This window comes from Opisthocomus hoazin, chromosome 4 (genome assembly GCF_030867145.1).
Source record: "Opisthocomus hoazin isolate bOpiHoa1 chromosome 4, bOpiHoa1.hap1, whole genome shotgun sequence".
Taxonomy (NCBI): domain Eukaryota; kingdom Metazoa; phylum Chordata; class Aves; order Opisthocomiformes; family Opisthocomidae; genus Opisthocomus; species Opisthocomus hoazin.
The window spans coordinates 89,362,188-89,381,673 of record NC_134417.1 but is presented as its reverse complement, the minus strand read 5'-3'; the positions used below and the strand labels follow the sequence as shown (position 1 = coordinate 89,381,673).

At 51.4% G+C, this 19,486-nt stretch overlaps 1 protein-coding gene across 1 annotated transcript in view; it reads left to right on the top strand.

Annotated features, from left to right (window-relative positions):
• The first annotated feature begins 16,655 nt into the window (after positions 1–16,655).
• Positions 16,656–19,486, top strand: part of VILL (villin like) — a 37,003-nt gene continuing 34,172 nt past the window's right edge. The window contains exon 1 of the mRNA XM_009942985.2: positions 16,656–16,772. The gene's annotated coding sequence lies outside the window, so the exon portion shown is untranslated. The remainder of the gene's footprint in view (positions 16,773–19,486) is intronic.

Genomic DNA, 19,486 nt, shown 5'->3' with positions numbered 1-19,486 from the left:
CGAGATGGTGCAGCTGTGCAGCGTTGGCTTTTAAAGGCGCCGCGAAGGAAATTTGAAAGACGTTATCTCAAGTGAAAACATCGCCACAGCTTTGGTGTCTGAATCTCTTGCCGGGGTTGTACTCCCCAGGCCCACGGATAGCGTCTGCCTTCAGTTAAAAGTTTCTCTTAGTACCTCAGAGGGGATTTCTTCATGTGCCCAATGAATGCTGAGGTTCCTTTGCAAAAGGAATGGGTGGCTCCACAAAGGAGTGCACGGCAGGGAAGTATTCACGGTGATTTTAGTTACTGGTTATTTTTTTTTCTTCCATGAGAACACAGAAACGCGATCAGCACATGAAAAATAAAGAGAGAAATCCATATCTCAAATAATTGGGTTGTTACACCTTCCTTAGCGTGGTAAACCTTTTTTCCTCCAAAAGATTTGCTGCTGTATCTTTTTTTTTTAAGCAATATAATTTTAAATTGTTTGGGATTTGGCTGAAGTAGAACTGTGGACAAATGTTAAGTCTCCAGGAGATGGGGGGGAAAAAAGAAGCAAGCAACCCAGTGCCAGGCTGGCAGGTGTGTCGGGAGGCATCGCTCCCTGCGCCTCTTCCGCTGCCCCGAGCCAGGGCACGGCAGACGGGCCCGGGGAGGGCTTGAGGCCGGGCCAGAAATGCAGCATCTGCTGGGGAAAGAACCACGCTTGCAGGGCTGCATCTCTCCGTTAGTGCATCGTCTGGTTTCACGTGCCCAGCGCTCAGGTTTGCTGCAAGACGGTGGCTTGGCGACCCGTAAGCCTCCCTTGCAGCCCATCTCCCTGGCTTTCTGCTCTCGTTGGGTTTTCAGTTGCGTGCTCCTTTCCAGCTGGAAGAACCTGCCCTGCAAGGGAAGACTGAAGGAGTTAGGTCTTTCCTCCCTGGAGAAGGAGAAGGCTCAGGGGGACCTCACCACAGCATTCCGGTGCTTAAAAGGCGGGTGCAGAGGGTACGGAGGCTCTCTGTTCACAAGGAGTCATGGAGAAGACAAGGGCCAACAGGTACAAGTTGCACCGGGAGAGGGATTTTTTTGACATAAGAAAGGTTTTACAGGGAGAAGAATCTACCACTGGAACAACCTCCCCAGGGACGTGGTGGAGGCCCCATCGCTGGAGGTTTTCAAGATGCGACTGAGGGATGCTAGGTAAGCTCATCCAGGCTCCTCTTCCCACGGAAGCCTGGAACAGGTGATCTTCCAAGGTCCCTTCCCACCTGGGCTGTGCTGTGGTTCCCACATTCTGCTTCCACCTCCTGGCTGGCTGTCCCTGGGAATGGGGTGGCCGCCTGTCCTGGTGAGGGAGGAGGGCTCTGTGGCTCCAGCAGCCGATGAGGATTCATCCGACTGGGGAGGCTGCCTGGAAAAGTTAAATCCCAGGATGGGATCCGTACCTGGGCCAAATTCCTGGCTTTTCGAGGTGACAGCTTTGCCCAGCACGGGCAGCCTCCAGCAGCACGGGGCCCTGGGGGTACTGGAGCTACGGGGACATTCCTGCAAGTAATGGCTGCTTGTGTGTTAGCGAAACCAATGTGTTCTCTGAGCTCCAAAAATCAGATTATCTGCGAATACGTATTCCCTGTGAGACACGGCCTGAAGGCGCAACTCAATTAACATAACCCAGCCAATATGGAGGATTTGAAAGGAGAAGAATTCCTGGAGAGACATCTCACAACCTTTCCAGTGACTACCATATGCCAGGGAAAAGGTCAGGTACTGACTCGATGTTAAACGTGGCTCTGAGCTCTCCAAGATCCTGCTTCTCCCTGAATCGTTTCAGTTGCGCTGATGCTGTTGGGGCACAGGCGCTGCTCACCTTCACTCTCATGGAAAGGAAGGAAATTATCTGAGTTCCCATCATCCGAGGGCTAAAAAAAAATCCATGAATAGTAAGGTTTCTTATATATTCTCTAAAGGCTGCAGCCTTGTCTCATTTGATTGCATATCACCCTCGCTCTCCTCAAAATCCACGCTGTGGGAGCTGGGGGATGAATGCTTTTCATCGCCCGCGGTGAGTCAGCTGCAGGCAGCAGAGGGAACATGTTTTTCTGGCTGCTTTAGATTTTCTAAATTTCAGCTTTACAGAAAATCAGATTTTTCTTTTAACTGCTGCTTCATAACCAAGTTGTCAGCTCTGACGCTTCCTTGCTGTGTTTTTTTAAATGGTGAATTTGATGTGCCCTCTGACAGCCCGGATTGCACAGGTGCCGGGTTTTTGTGCTCTCACCGGTTTTTACGGATCTCACCACCGAGACGGGAATCGGCTCCATCCTAGCGACGGTTGGAAGTGTTGAAGCAGAGCGACTAATGAGTCATAATAGCGGGTTCCTTTCCCCAGTACCTCTTTCAGCTTTAGAGCAGATATCCCCGGAGAACTACTGCTTGAGATTAGTGAAGCAGGAACTGGATCATTATGAACCTCCGTAATTAAAGCGAAGGGCAGCTGATCCTGCAGTGAGACGAGTGGTTTGATAAATATATGGAAGCGCTCCAGCAAATGAGGCGCTTCAGGATGTGATGAAATTTAACCCAGAGGGAAGTGCAACACAGGTTAGCTGCCGAACTGGTCGGTGGGACAAGAAGTCGGAGTGGTTTGTAGGTGTCTCTGCCTTCAGAGCAGAAGAAAAGCAGTCACTGTTTCATGTTCTTCAGCAGCCTTGTAAGAAACACGGTGGTAGAAGGGGGAGCGCTCTGCTGAGGGATGATGTACCCATTTTACAGATGGGAAGTGGAGGTGTAGGAGGGAACAGGAGAAGCCAGCCCGGATCACGTAGGTGACCTGTGGCAGAGCTTGGACATTGGCTGTGGGTCCTTTATGTCTTACTCCATAGTTCATAGAATCATAGAATCGTTAAGTTTGCAACAGACCTCTAAGATCATCAAGTCCAACCGTCACCCCAACACCACCACACCTGCTAAACCATGTCCTCAAGTGCCGTATCTACATATTTTTGAACACCTGCAGGGATGGCGACTCCACCACTGGCCTGGGCAGCCTGTGCCTGACCACTCTTTCAGTCAAGAAATTTTTCCTAACATCCAATCTAAACCTCCCCTGAAGCAACTTGAGGCCATTTCCTCTTCTCCTATTTCTAGTTACCTGGGAGAAGAGACCAACACTCGCCTCACTACAACCTCCTTTCATGTAGTTATAGAGAGCAAGAAGGTCCCCCCTCAGCCTCCTCTTCTCCAGACTAAACAGCCCCAGCTTCCTCAGCCGCACCTCATAAGACTTGTTCTCCAGACCCTTCACCAGCCTCATTGCTCTTCCCTGGACACGCTCCAACACCTCAGTGTCTTTCTTGTAGTGAGGGGCCCAAAACTGAAAACAGTGCTCCAGGTGCGGCCTCACCAGTGCCAAGTACAGGGGCACGATCCCCTCCCTACTGCTGCTGGCCATGCCATTCCTGATGTAATACGAGATGCTCTTGGCCTTCTTGGCCACCTGGGCACACTGCTGGCTCATGTTCAGGTGCCTGTCGACCAACACCCCCAGGTCCTTTTCAACCAGGCAGCTTTCCATCCACTCTTCCCCAAGCCTATAGCATTAACAACGTTGTCCCCCCAAGTATCCTGTGAGCCCACATGCTCACCACCCAGGTACTCACATCTGCACGGGCTGCTGGTGGTGAAATGCTGTCAGTCTTTACCGGACTGAGGCATGTTGACTTTACAGGTCTGTCCAGTCTGGCAGCCCAAACCACTAGCCCTGGCTGGGGGAAGAAGGACACCTCCAACCACAGGCAACCCTCCTCCACCTCCATAGGAGAGTATCACCCCTTGGAGGCACACCCCTCCAGCCCCTGTGATGTTTGCTGTGGTGTGGGGCCAGGCTACCTACAAGAAACCACATCCAGTGCAGTGGCTCGTGCCTTGGTAAAGCTGAAGGTCTGAAGTGACGAGGGAAGAGTATTCTTAAAAGCCTTATCTTGCTCATGTCTCTGTATCCTGCCATTGCATCAGCTTTGGTTTGGCTTTGGGTTTTGAGCACACCCAGGCTGTGCTCACGTAACAGCCAAGTGCTAGAGCAACTTGGGTTCACTGGTCAAAATAAATTCTTTGCGTCCCAGTATGAAACCACAAACCATCTCCTGTCTCTGCTTCCCCACAGGTATCGACTCCAGACACATAATGTCACCTGGAGGTGGCCCGTCCACCGGGCTTTATGAACCTCCCACCTCTTGCCTCATGGCAGGGGCTTGCTCTTGACGATTATTTTGAACAGAAGCTGGCCATCTCGAACGGCATCGCAATGTCTGGAGTAAACCCGGGTCACGGCTGCTCCTCGGCTGTAATTTATGGAATCATCTTGATGCGATATGGTGGTTAAGGTGAAGCTTGCCGTAGGGAAGCACCTGACCTGCGAGAGGAGAGGATGAACAAGTGTGCAGGTCATTTTGGTGGAGGGGGATGCATGTTTGCTACCAGAGGCTTCCAGCTTCAGTCTGGGACATCAGAGGTTTCGGTCTGGGAGAAGAGACCACGCCTGCCATGGCCCTGCTGCGAAACCCCGCCAGGAGAGGTGTGGTGCGGAGCGGGGTTTTCTGCGCTGTGACCTCCCGCCGCCGTACTCCATGCTCTGCAGAGCTCGTTCTTCTGTAATGACGGCAATTAGAGACAGGTGAAAGTGCTGCGAGTTGCTTTTCTAGTGCCAATCTTTTATCAAAACAAACTGCAAACCTGTCGATTCCGACGAACTTTCTGCTCGCCTCTCCTGCTCTATGGGCAGCTGTAGAGCAAAGAAAACATGTCAGACTTTTTAATAACAGCTTCAAAGTTCGGAACAGTTCTGCGATTATTATTTCCCACTTTTTACTTAAATAAGCAGCAACTATAGCCTAATTATTTTCATCTACTAACAGCCTCCAGAGCCGGTCTAAGGCCCGTTATAAATAATCTGCACTGCTGTAATGAAAGACACACAGATATGGGAAAACAGAGGCTGCTACAGTACTGTAGCTCTGTTTGGCTTCTGAACTTTCAATTTTAAGTTGCAGCTGGCCTAAACCACTATTCAAGGACAAGAAGTGGAGAGATGGTGATTTCTAAGTGGTCCCAATGCAGGCCTGTAAATTGAAGGAACAGTCCTGTGTTCCTAAATGTCTGTTCGTAGCTTATCCTCAGCAAAATGCTCACTGTCTCAGTTGGTAAACACAGAAGGTCAGAAAAAATAATGTCAGATGTTTTTTGCTGGGAAAAACAGTCGTGGGAGAAGTCTCCTTCATCGCAGGTCAGCCCAAGCCATTGGTGGCAATGGCCAAAAAGTCATATGCTCCCAAGGCCGGTGTTTTCCCAGCTGTTATCTGCTCCAGACGATGTTTATCTCCATGAGTTGCTTGTCCAGAGGTATGTAACGTGGCTTTGCTCATCCTTCAGCTCCCCCAGCCTGATGCAAAGCACATTGCTTACAGGAAATTTGAGCAAAAATTGCTTTAGTCATGCCCAAAGCCCCATGGAAATAACTAAACCCTCCTGCCTCTAAGTCACCTACTGAAGCTCAGTGGGCTTGGTGGGGCTTTCCAAAGATCACTTCTTAATGCAGTTTCCCCCAGAGAGAACCCTTTCCCACATGGTTTTGGTTACTATTTTTAGCGAACCGAATTATTATGCTAGAGGAAGATAAAAAAGAGGCATTATTTCAAACACCGCTGGCGTTTTAAGGAAGCTCCATGCAAAATTACGTTGTTGTCAGTGGGGCTTGGATACAGTCCCACCTGATTAATGGTCTCCCAGCCGACCCAGCGAAGCGGTGTAGGTGACGAGTCTCTGAAGCCATGGAGAAGCAATCTGCGGTTCAAACACCATGAGGAGTAGAGGTGAGTTTTCCAGCGATCATTAAAATTGGGTATGCGAGCAGGGAGATCCAAGCAGGTCAAATATATGAATAGAGACCAGAAGACTGCGTTGTAGGGAGCCACGCTGCAGAAAGAGACCAGGGAGATGCAGTGGATGACAAAGTCTGGATCACTTACGCCATGCTTCAGAAGAAAAAACAACCACAAGTTTAAAAAAACAAACCATTGCCAGAAAAAAAAAGAAGTCTCATTCGAGGAATATATTCAAAAGGAAAGTTATGTAAAATCAGGGAAATAATTACTGCTGCTCTGTTGGATGCCAGAGAGGCTTCGACCGGAGCTGTGGTCAGTGCCAGTGTGCTCTAAGGCAGAAATTATAGATAAAGTGGGCTGGCAGAGCCGCAGAAGGGAGAGTAGGGAAAGCACGGCCCCTTGGAAAGCAGCACACAAAGAGGTTCTTCAAGAGGAGAGAGAAGGTCACTTGTCAGGATAAATGCTTGATTTTCAGCAGGATGTCACATTCATGTCACATCTAGAAGATGGCTTAATTTTCAACAAAAAAAGATTTTAGTGATGTATTAGGACTACCATGCAGCTACATCCTAGCTGTAAGGGTGCATGATGCAGCTGGACTAGATGGTCGTTGTAGGTCCCTTCCAACTGAAATGTTCCTTCTCCTCTCCTCTCCTCTCCTCTCCTCTCCTCTCCTCTCCTCTCCTCTCCTCTCCTCTCCTCTCCTCTCCTCTCCTCTCCTCTCCTCTCCTCTCCTCTTCCCTTCACAGGAACACTGAGGCAGGATACCTGGAGGAGCTGTGGACTCCCTTTAGTGGAGGTATTGAATAACAAATCCAGCCACTGGACTACAGCAGTGTGCGAGTCTGCAGACTCCAAATGTGGCCAGGCACGAGCTGATTGGCCTCTTCAGGACCCTTCACGCTTCGTATGTCCCTTGTGTAAGAGGGGACGCCCCTCATCTGGACAAACAGAGCATGGACCCTGCCACCATCACCATGCTGCAGGTGATGATTCTTTCCCTTGACCGCCCCAGCATCTCTGGGACCACACGGCACCGTGCATTTCTGTAGGTACACATCCACAGCTGGGATTTTCTGGCATGAATTCATCTGGAGTCATCTTCAAGAGCAAGTGTTGTGAAAGCTCCCGGTGGGCAGGCAGGTTGCTTATCTGCTGTTGCTTTGTTCTCAGGGAGCAGGAGGTGCAGAGCACCCCGGTGAAGCAGCGTTAGAGGAGCCTTCGGAGAGTGTCATCCAGTTGGGAAGGCCGACTTAGGAGAGGAGAAAGGGGATGTAAGGAAATAGCTTCAAACTTGCGTCATCGGAGATTTGAAGTGTTTTGCAGTTTGGCTGAAATGGCTGAGAGCTGGGGTGTGGGTTTGTATTGAATAATCGTTACTTTCTCGGTAAAGTGGAAAATGTTCCTGAGAAATCTCTAATTTGTCAGTCTTTCATGGAAAAAAGCAACTCTGGGCCGTGCACTTCACCCTTTAGAAATGGCAGGTCCTTTGCTCCCCGGGCAGGTTATCCGAGCAGCCATCCCTGTGCTGCACGCAGCCTCCCGCCGAGGAAGCAAAGACCGCAGCTGCCACGACCAGCAGAGATGTGCAAATACAAACGTTGCTCGGTGCAAACTGCTCTCCCTCGGCTTCACTCGCACCGCCTGAAACTTGGAAACCAGTCCATCCTGTTCAAATCCCCTCCCGCGACCGGTTCCTGGCCTTCAGTTCTTTAAAGATGGGCTTTTCCCTTGTGGGACTGGAAAATGATTCATCCACCAGCCCAGGAATGCAACCCTGGAGGCATCGTTTGCAGTCCTTTCCCAAAATGCTCTTCTGGAGCTGGATTTCTGTGTGGAATGAATGTGGTCTGGAAACTTCCTCCCCAGTAAATCTTTGAGCAAAAAGGAGTAGAGTCCTGGTCTCGTTCAGATTCTCACTGGGGAGAGAAAACATTCTAAAACCGAAGGCGGGCACAGCAGACTGGCCCTGAGGGCCAGGACTCACTTCCTGCTCGGGATGTGAGTGCCCTTTCCTCCTCCCCCGACTGGAGAGCCTTAGCATCAGCCTCCTCTTCCTCCTCCCTGTTTGCAAAGGGAGCGATGCTTCTGACTCCAGGTAAGGCAAAACCCGTGCAAACACGGCCAGAAAGCCCATGTGTGAGTGCACATCAATGCAATCGCACGCGCAGCGATGTCCCTGGCATCTCGCTGTTGTCTGTTGGTAAGACGTGGAATGGCTCCTCGCATTGTGCAGATGCCTACAGATAGAGCCCATGTCCATGTGCGCTGTAGGTTAATGTATTTCATTCAAATAAGCCAAGCTCTGAGTGTAGTTCTGTGATTTCTGATGCTTTCCCTTCATACCAAGAACTGCTAAGATACTACTGCCCTTTGCAGGATGGGCTCTCTATGCGGGCTGCTGCTCGGAAAAGCCAGGAAGCATAAGGAGAAACACTGAACTGGCCAAATTCTGTTGGAGGGTGGCACAAGAATGCCTCAAGCACGACCTCTCACTTGTATTAGGAAGAGTCCCATCCTACAGGGAAGTAGTGTGGGTTTCTTGTTTAGTGTTCAAACACGGTAACCAGAACTGCCTGGGAAAAGCCTCTCGGCTCGCGTGAGTTCCTCTCCGGTGTCACTGCTCCGACCCGTTAACAGTGGGCAGTGTCAGTGTTTGCACCCATTAACCACCAAAAGGCTCTCTGGAGGAACTGGGTGTGTCAGCCTCAGGGCAAGGTTTTTCCTGAAAACAAGAGGGTTTCGGGGAGCACCTCTGTTCCTCACCAGCCTCTCATGCAGAGCGTGATGGCGGCTGGGGGGACAACTCAAGCTTGTAGCTGGCTTTTTAGGTCTAGATGCAACATGGTAGTGACATGTGGCCCAGTGGGTATTACAGGGGATACAAGAGACCTGGGTTTCAGCTTTCGCTTTGACTTTCTGAAAATCATTTCTGATATGATAACTTAACTCTCTAGACTGTGATGTTACCTAAAAAGTGGCTGCATGAATTCTTCAGTCACTGAAATATTTGTGATAGCAAAAACCAAATTGTTTCCCCCAAACAGCCCTTCATCTTCCATTCTCAGAGAAGCTCTATAGGTCCTAGTTAAGCCAGCCCACCCTACATGTGACCTCCATCATGTGATCCTTGGGCTGGTCTACCAAAAGTAGGTGGAGATGACGTGCAGAAGGCTGCAGGTGACACGGGGAAGTGCGTACAGCACCCAGCAAAGTGCCTGATCTTCGTTCATCAGCTGAACCGAGGCGGTGATGAGTACGGGTGCCCTTCTCCTGCTTGCAGCAGCGGTATTGGACATCCTTCCAGCAGCGTGACGCAACCACAGTCCAACGGGTGGGGGCAACGGACCGAGGGTGCACGTCAAGCATGGACGGTGCTCTGCGCCCTTTGGGGGCCATGAAAAACGGGGAGGGGCAACATTGAGCAGGGTGAGAATTTCTCAGCGTTTAGGGTGGTTGATTTTTCTTGCTCCTTCCTGGTTGGCACGGGCAGGGCTGCATTCCTGCAAACAATAGCTTGCCGCAGCCTCGGCTACCTGCTGTACCCCGAGTCCCGTCGGCACGATCTCAGCTCTGCCAGCAGGTCCTCGGGCTCAGCAGATTGCTTGGTTCCCCCTTGCGCCCCTTCGCCTGTTGAGATTTGGAATTCATTAGCCTCGTTCAGCAGATGTGAGCAGGAGTTGGTAAACTCAGCTCAGCTATCAGGCTACCTGTCCTGGGGAAATTTTTGCTCTATTTTAGGGTACGACTTGGGGAAGAAACTCAAAATTCCCCAAGAAAAGTCCAGATCCTCTCCCAGGGCACAGTTCCCATCTGCCATGGTACAGGGACGTCCCCTACACCCTCCACATCTGGGCCCCACAGACTGGCAGCTGCTGTGGGGGAGGCTGGTGTGCGACGGCAGCAGGGCAGGGCTGCAGGATTTCATCCCCCAGCCCTTAGCAGAGAGTGACTTTTTGTACTCACACGTGCGGCCAGGGCACTGAAACGAGACGGGTTGAAAATTAAGTTTGCAAGGGAAGGTGGAGTTGTTCTGGGGGCAGTCAGGTGTGGTCACCAACTTGAGCAATCAGGTTTCCCACTGTTGTGAAAACTGCCAGTCTGCCTGAAAGATGAAAAAAAAATAAACAGTGAGGGTAAGAGCTCCAGCAGCGCTTGCCACTAAAGTCAGCGTGTCTCACAGCTACACCTCTCAGCATCCAGTGATCCTAACTCACAATAAAACCACCGGAACCAGTTGGCCTCACCGGGTGCTGGAGGACCAGCCTCGTACCCCGCAGGAGAGACACCTGGGCCACATCTCCTGCAGGGTGGAGGTGAGCTGCTGGGGACCTGAGTCAACTTTCTGGTTCTTGCACAGACTTCCCAAGTAATCTTGTCCAAAAGGTATAAATAACCTCCATCCGCTTCAGCCCCCATGTGAGAACAAGACATCAGTCCCTCGTCTTGGTTGCTTGCAGTGTGATTCCCATGAAACCACAGTCCCAAGGAGCCTGGACCTCAGCGGGTGTCACTGCTGTCACTGCTGGACTCCTCCACTGCCACGGGATAACCTTTGCCAGGCTCGCACACCCATTAACCAGCACCGGCGTGGCTGAGCCTCCCCCGCCAGCGCAGCCTTCGCTGCGAAATGTCTCCTTTCTGCTGGATTCAGCTGACGCTGGAAATCGCAGAGGCTCTGCTTGATGACCCTGACCAAAGCGTGCTGGAATTTGTTGGGTTTCATAAGGTTTTCATTAGGGCTGAGAGAGAGCCCCTGAGGTTTTGTGAAACTCCGAAACTATCCGTACAGCAATTTCCAAAACCGCCCCTTTTTGTAGGGAGGTTTGTTTTCACTGCTCTTCCCTGCTTTTTGCCTTCCTCTCCTCATTGCCCTCCTCTTCGAGGTAGACGTGCTGCTCTACCTAGAGGAAACCTCTGCTCCATACCATTGCTGAGGGCAGCACAGCAACAGGATGCTCAGGAGGGGGTTGATCTTCATAACCGAGTTGCCAGGCTGATGCTTGGGTGATCTGGGTTTGTTCTTGTCTTTACTGCCCAGCTTCTGCAGTGATACCGGCTGGGAAACCTCATCCGTCTATGTCCTGTGCTCCCTCCCTGATATCATCCCTAGAACAGCAAGCAATAATCCCTGCTACCATCTTAAGGCAGGCAAGAGACAGGTAACGATGCCTTACCCTGGGATTCAGCCTTGAAGTCATCTACGTTTGCTTTGCAAAGGGCTGAATCAGGATTTCAGATCCCTAGAAGAAGATTGTAATGTAATAGCAGTAATCAGCAGCTGATAGTCTGGACCCTCGGCTCAGCTGGTTGTGGCTTATGTAAAAACGAGAAAAACACTCAGGAACAGGCTTATAATAGTTTTGTTCTCTGGCACATTTTTCCGCCATGGTTAGGCTCAGTTAAGTCCTCATTAGCTCAGTAAATCTCACCTCATTAGACTCTCCATCTCTTTACCTAAGGGGCCAAGTCATCCTGAGCCTTCATTGCCACTGAGTACTTCCCTAAAGCTTTTTGGCATTCTGGAAAAACAGGCTGATTTTCTGAAGCCGCAGCAAAGCTAAGCTTTTCTACCACAAACCTCATTCATCCAAGCAGACAGTCAGCCAATAACCCAAAGAGCATGGGGGACCTTATCAATGCTTATAAATATCTGAAGGGTGGGTGTCAGGAGGACAGGGCCAGACTCTTTTCAGTGGTGCCCAGTGACAGGACAAGGGGCAACGGGCACAAACTGAGGCACAGGAAGTTCTGTCTGAACGTGAGGAAGAACTTCTTCCCTCTGAGGGTGACGGAGCCCTGGAACAGGCTGCCCAGGGAGGTTGTGGAGTCTCCTTCTCTGGAGATATTCAAGACCCGCCTGGACAAGGTCCTGTGCAGCCTGCTGTAGGTGACCCTGCTTTGGCAGGGAGGTTGGACTGGGTGACCCACAGAGGTCCCTTCCAACCCCGAACATTCTGTGATTCTGTGATCAGCTGCCCAAACTCTGGCATCGGCGTTAGGAGTAGGGTTTGATGGCAGCCTTGGGGTGATGGGTCTGGGGGACTCGGGTCCTTATGGAAGTCTCCCCAGGAAAAACAACGGTCTGAATACACCCGGATCCAAACAGGGGCCCCTCTGCCGCATTCCTCCTATGGCTGGAAGGCAGCCAGGGCTGCTGTTTGCCCACGCCACGTCACGGTCTCACCTCGGCTATCCTGTTTTCTCAGCGCACCTGCTAATTCTTGGCGGTGGCAGGTGAGAGCAAACGGAGAGGGCTGCAGAGGAACACACGCCCGCAGTGCACACAGGCACGGCCGGCCGCCCCGGAGATTGCTGCCTCCCCGGCTCACGCTGCGCCCGGGCAAGTCGCAGGTTAACCTCCTGAAAGGTGACCACAGCTCTTTTGCTCCAAGGCAGGAGTCATTCACCAGTGGGAGGCTCGAAGGAACACCCTCTCTGAGGATTTACCTCTGAATTCCCCCAGATATAATTTTGGATAAGAAAACACGCTGCAGTATACCACCCTGCAAAGCCTTCGGTAGCGGCCAGAGCTCATGCAGAAAGACGAAGGGAGGTCTGGCATGGTATGGCCTTTCCCATCAGTGCTGTTATATCCCATCGTTACAGCCAGCACAGTTACATTCACTGAGGCGTTTCTCCTTGTTAGCAGAGACTTCGAGTTGTACTTCCTACCTTCAAGGATGGTTTACCTCCTAAAATAGACATTTTAGGATGTAGAAGAGGGTGGTCAAGACTGACCAGGAGCCCTGGCAGACTTTGCTGTGATGCTACAAGACGTCCCCATCTCTGACCCCTCTCTCCTTTTCTTTTGCAGGGGGGACACTTTTTCCCATAAGCCTGAGGAAACATGAGCCTCATATCCACAATTCACAGCCCAACACAGCTGGCTTAAAACAGGTTTTGCACAAAGATTGCCAAGCAGTAAGTTGGAGCAACAGGTACAGGTTTCTTCTGCCTCAGTGTTGTGACCCCTGTGCCAGAGAGACTGCTCCTGTCCCAGCCTGCTGCAAGCTGTTGGCTCCGGGAAGGCAAACTGCGTCTCCAGAACTCTCGCCAAAGCTATTCCTGCCCAAAATCAGCATTTACCCTTGTACCCTCGGCTTGCCAAGGCCACTCCTTTCTTTTGAATGGGGACAAGAGGAGGTGACCCGTCCTGCCCCTGCCTCGGCGGGATCGGCCGCTCGCGCGGCTCCGTGCACAGCGTTGCCCAAGAGCTGTGCTGAAAGGGCTCGCTCGCAGGACGGAGGCACGCCTGTGCGCTCAGAGCCGCCGGCTGGCATGAGCGGACCGGAGGGGGATGGAATGATGCCCTGCGAGGATGGAATGATGCCCTGCGAGGGTGGAATGACGCCCTACAGCTCGAGACGACTGTGTCTCTGTCAGTGCCAGCACTGCAGCGCGGGAGCACTGCTCACCCCGCTGCCCAGGCACCTTCCCCTCTCCCTAGACACTTCCATTTACCCTTGTTAACCATTAACCAGCGCACCGTTACCCGTCAGAGGCAGCTCTGTGCTGCCCGGTCAGCCGGTGCTCACAGAGCGCTGCCTTGTGAAACCGTATCCACGCAAAGCCCCGTCCTCCACCGGTCTGAGCCTGCCGGGCCAAAGAGCAAAGCTGTCTTCGCTTTCCCACAGCAGAACTCCCCTTGCAGGCAGCTGGGCCAAATTCTGAGGCTGGTGCTCAGTCCCTCACGGTTGCCAGTCATCCCTGCCTTGCTCGCAGGTTAGATTTCGTGGCTGGCTGCAGTGTGCTTCTTGAGGGATCTTTTGCTTCAGGAAGTTGCAAGCCCCAACGAGTGAGGTCCTCACATGTCTTATGGTCGAGCTACATGTGTACGTATTGCTCTCTCATCTTTTTCCCTACACCCAGCAGCACAGCAGGTGAGGACTGAGTAAGTTGTAACCAAATCTTTCTCTGTCAGATCTGCAGGCATGTCTGCAAGAGGCACTACGTAGTTTTTCATTTGGACATCACAATTCTGCAGGGCAGAGAAGTGCCTGAGTGAGGCTACATGAGGCACGTGTAGTAAAATGTCATGTGCCTTGGTTGTGGGTGGAGGAAAGCTCTCCTGAAACGTTCTCAGAAATTCAAGCAATGCTTTAGCTGCTACGCGTCAGGACATTTAACCTCACCTGAGTAGCAATGGGCCTTTGCACTGGTCTCTTGAGCAGCTCGGGGGGGTTTTTCCTTGCCTTGCTTTTGCGAAGTGTGAGGGCCCTGCTGTGTTATCTCATCTGCGGAGTTTGGCCCTTCCCTCTTCCTCCCGGAGCTCCATACCCGAAAGCAGGGTGGAAATACCTTTGCAACGTGTGTCATTTCGCAAACACATCCTTGGCAGAGCCTGTTTCCCCATGCACAATGTTAACCTTGTCCACAGGCATGTGGGGTAGTCGAGGCTGAGGCAGATGTGGGCCATTACAATCCCAGACCTTGCTTTTGCACTTCAGCTGAGTCTTTCTGCCAGCAGCTTCTGATTTACCTCAGCACCAGCCTGTGACAATGTCTGCAGTGTCTTAAGCTTGCATCAGAACACTGAAAACAGCCTCACCTGTCATCAACACACACGAGAAAAAAATCTAAACCACAAGGTCTTTGAGCTCTGGGAATACCGAGTCAAGGCTTAGGACCAGCAGAGGAGTGGATCAGGTCATGCGCGTGGGAAAAATAGCTGGAACAGGAGCATCTCAGATCATGTTTCAGTTATGAAAGTCAGGCTATTCTGTTTTCCACCAGTACTGAGTTAAACTGCTTGGAAATAATGTTTTCTGCTCTATAACCCCATGGCATGACCAGAATTAGCAGGAAGTAAGAGTGCCTACAGCTCAGCACTAAATGAGCCTGTGTTTTACGACAAACATTTTCTTGTCCCTCAGCACTGAATGTTCTAAACTGCTTTACATATATTTCTATAGATTTGGGCTCCTTAATAGCTCACCAGGATTATTTACTACTTTTTCACCGTGGTGATGGAAAGAAGTGGGGACAGGCAGCTCAAACACCACCTGCGCGTGAGCCTGACGAGCATTACCAAAGCTGCAGGGATAGGAATGAGATGCTTCATCCCAGAGCTCAAATACATGTAGTCACAGCCATGGAAACGGGTTGGTTTACATCAGCATATATCAGCACTGAAAAGGACCCAAACACACAGCAGCTATTAATTAAATCCTTAGCACTGGGCAGGAAGACTTCATGAGGCAAAAGGGGAGGCGGAGCATGATGGAGTTTGGTGCTGATCCTCTGCGCTCGCCAGATGTCCTCACCCAATCTTCTGACGCCTCCCGCCAGAGCTGCTGGTGTGTGACTCTCACTGCTGGGCCAGCAGTGGGCTTGGGGTCGACTCCAAAGATAAAAGCAGACCCTGCCACTGGTCCCCATCTCCTGTGGGCTGGAGGAAGACACAAAACATGGTTCCTCTGCTCGCTGCGACAGAGGAAGACACTCAGCATGATGAAATGAAAAGCATATGAAAAATGAAAGGTGAAGGCTGTCACGGTTTTTGTGAGCCTGCTGACATTAAGGGATGAATTGTTTGCTAAGAGTCAGTTTTGTATCTTCAGCCATGAAAGTCTGAAGTGTTCCTCTCAGATATGGGCACACCCAGCCTGAAAGAGCTGGTTCAACCCGTGCCCTGATTTGCATCTATCTGTGATTAGTAGCACACCGGTCTGCAGCTAATGTCCCAGGTATTGTGGGCACTCTTCCCATTAGAGGTCCCTTGGGGTCAGTGGGCGAGAAGTGGGAGCTGTGCTGGTTTATACCTATTCTGATGCCTGGTTCAGCTCATGAGCTACTTCATATCTATTGTCACTTTGTGTGGGTTAATCTCAAACATGAAGGAAATGGCAAGTGACGCAAGGGCTTGGATGGTTCCCAGTCCAGAGAGGTCACGCAACCTCCATCCTTGGAGATATTCAAAACCCATCCAGTTCTGGGTCCCCCAAAGGCAGAGCCGCTCGGTGACCACATGGTAAGCAGTGGTGCCTCCACTCCTTTCCAGCGAGGGATGTTCCCTCCACCAGCAGCGAGCAGCACCATGCAGATGCCAGGCAGGAGCAGCTGGGACCGAGAGGAGATGGTTTGCCTTCAGGTCACCCACAGCTTTCGGAGAGGGTGACTGCATGTTACAGCCGCCCTTTGCAGATACTTTTTTCTTAACCATAAGCTGTGATATCGCAACGAGTATCCACAGCTTTCTGCTGCAGAAAGTGGCGATGGCAAACACTGCCAGCTTCGCTGGGGTTTTCTGGTTTATCATTACTTGGTCGCATGCTCCAATGCGCCGTTACGTCCCCGTTGCAGCCAGTAATCCTGACGGCAATCCTCACCCCTGCTCCCCACCGCCCTGGGCTGCATGCACACCCAGGGCTCGGCCTCGCCGGGAGCACCGGAGTGGGCTGTCCACCCTGAGGACCTCTCCCTCGGACCAGCTGCGCCAAAATTCGGGACAGTTGGAATCAGGGACTGGAGCTGGGACTCTTGGGCCCAAGCATTGACGTGGCACTGAGCAGCACCGCGCCTCACTTTGCCCAGCAGAGACAGAGAAAAAGGGGGAAAGAAAAAAAATCCCTGCCCTGCTCTTTTAAATCTGGACAAAACAGGTTTTTAATTAAAGCAGCACTTAATCATCGTTGCTTCGTGAATGCAGGGCTGGTGGATATTTGGTGCAAACAGAGTTGGTTGAAACTCTCTCACACCGGCTCCCTCTTTGTCCCTCCGTGAGCCGGGGAATGGGTGTGATCTCCGAGTAGGAGTGTCTCTGCGGTTAAGTAGAGGATTGAGTTACCCAACACTGCTGTTCCCTAGCTGACAAGGTAGCAGAACAGCAAACAAAAGTGCCTTGAAACTAGCTGGCCGAAGAGGAGAGGAGGCCCTGGGTTCGGCGGAGAGGGGAGACCTGCAAGGACACCGCACGCTTTCCAGCAAGGTAAGCAGCTTTCCTGCACCCCTCTTCGCTTTATTTATAAAGGCCAGAACTCTTTAAGGACTTTTATTCTGTGGGACAGTAAGAAACAAAAGAATTAATAGATTTCATGTTCTTTAAAAAATTGCTCACCTGGTGTGAGCCAGGATGCCTTTACTGAAAGCCATGAGCCCATCCTGATTTGCACCCTTTGGGGCTGGAAGAAGCAGCTGCCGCAGCCCCCAAGAACCCGGCCGGGCTACGTGTCAGCTCCCAGGACACACGCTTTTTGTTTAGCTCTCTGCACAGGATGGCTTTGATTTAAGGCAACGAGCAATTAACGGTGTTTTGGTTTGGCCTGGTTTGTTTTATGCTTTGCTGCCATGGGGATGTGCTTAAAGCTCGCCTGCCTTTCCAACGTGGTTATGGGTCCGGGCAGCGATGACAAAAGTCTTTGGAAGTTCTTGTCAATAGGTCCTGTTGTCATCTAATCGATAGATCTGCTGATGGCTGAACTGCTGGGCTGTTTTGCTCTGCAAGTACAGTGTGTTTTCTCATCCTGCTCATTTGAGATGCAAATAGCACTGAGGTAAAAATTGAGTTGTACTGGAGTTGAGCTGCGGGCTGACTTGCCAGTATTTTTCTTAGGCGTGCCTATTGAGAACATAAATATTTAACACAAAGGAGAACTAATAGGAATTAGCATCTGTGGGAGGTTCACGCTTATTCAAGGCTACCCTAGCACAGATGTAAACAAATGTTACAACAGCTGAAGCAAACTGGCCCCATACGAGCAGCACTTGGAGGGTGAATCATCCAGGTACTGTTTACACACCGCTGCTAAACGGGCAGATTAGAGCCTGCAAAATACAGATTAGACAATCCGGGGGTACTGGCCTTCCTTTTTGGCGGGGTGTTACCATTCCCTGCAACGCAGGCTGGCGTGCTGGGTGGAGGCAAATGCAAGCACGGGCTCCAGCCAGCGCAGTGCAGACCAGGAAAGCCCTGACCATCTTCCCTCGCCTTCCTCCCCGCATGGACAGGCTGCCCTTTTCCTCCCGCAGCTCCCTTCCCACCAGCGGGCACGCAGGTCCCATGACATTATTTCCTAGGGAGGGCTTTGTGGCAACAGTTGCCACGGTCTCCCCTCTGGGAGCAAAGACTTCATGCCATGGCTGCAAACGGTGTCACCTCGGTCTTCTGCCTTCTCCTGTGTGTTAGGGCTCCTGATTAGGTCAGGACTGAACGCCCTAGGGTGCTGAAGATGCTCATGGTGTGTCCTGATCTTTTCCGTGGAGCTGCACAAGTTTTTCTAGACTTGAATCGTGGAGGTTGTTACCTTTTCTGCTCTGGACCCCCTGGGGAGGTGTGGGACACGTGATGTGGAGGAGATGTACTATGGACTCTGTGACTTCAGGCTGGATCTGGCCTGCAGCCTGCTCCCCCAGCACTGCCCACGCTGGTGTCGTTCGTCCCAAGGAGGAGACTGGCTCAGATATCTGCCCCGTGCTTGGAAGATGCCGGGGCTCTGCTCTGTGCTGGGCACTTCCAGCTGGACCAAAAGCCTTCCCTCATGTTTAAATAGTTCGGCGTACATTGTAGCCCACTTGGAAGCAGAGCCCTGAAATGCCCTGTGCAGTGAAAGCCTTTGTGCTGCCTGGCCCAGCTCCATTTTAGCCACCCCTGGGGAACACATGTGCCACCACCACCCCTCCTCAAGGTCCCTCCTTCACCACAGGGAATGGGCTCTTCTGCAGCCCTCTGAAGTTTGCTCTGGGACTGACACAAGTCCACGGGTTAGGCTTGCTATATATGAAATGTCCACCTGCGCAGGGAAGGACTCCAGTGTGGACACCCCACACCCAACATAGGTTGGTTCTAGGCTCCAGGTCTTTGTTTATTCACACATATTCTTCAGCTTCTGTTGGCCCCTCAGAGAAACAGATAGTACAGTCACAAGGGGATACGTGCTCCTACAACTCATTAAAACCTCTCTTCTCATGCAGTCCTTTTGCACATAATACAATCCTGGAAATGGGCCTAATGATAATTTATCTTGGGTGATTATACATTTCCCCCTTCTGGGTGTAAAAGGATTGCAGAAAGGGCTGAATGTTGTCACTAAGTATTTGGCATCCTTCAGTCCAAGAAGTCCTCTGAGATGTAATGTTAATTTCCAGCATCGGATGATGTGCATTAGCCTTGATTTTCAAGGACCTCTGCTTGAAAAAGAAATCCTAGCATTTGTTATCCGCCTTTATCTGAGCCTATTCATGCTTATCTGAGGCAGTGCTGGGTAGAGTAACAGTGAAACGTGTTATTACCTTATATCCACGTCAAAGACATGAGACGTAGGGGATGCTAAATTGCACGGTTGAGCTCTGTCCTGGGCAGTTCCTGTGGAATGAGCTATTCAGAGCAGCTGACCTCTCCCACCTAAAAATGTCCCGTTGCCATGCCCTGGGATGAAAGAAGAGGTTTCTGGGTGGCCCTTTATTTAAAACTGCTCTTACGAAAACAGCTGAACAGGGTAAGAAACGGGCAGCGCTAGAAATCATATTGTTTCTGGGTGATAGAGACTATCGAGATACCCCCCTTCCCTTCGGGGGCATGCTAGAGGCTGAATCCCTGTCTGTGAAATGACTGTTTGGGTCTGAGCAAATCCCACCCATCCCAGTCTCTCGGATGCCTGGTTCCCTTCCCTGTGCTCAGACAAAACCCCCATCGGCAGCTCCGGG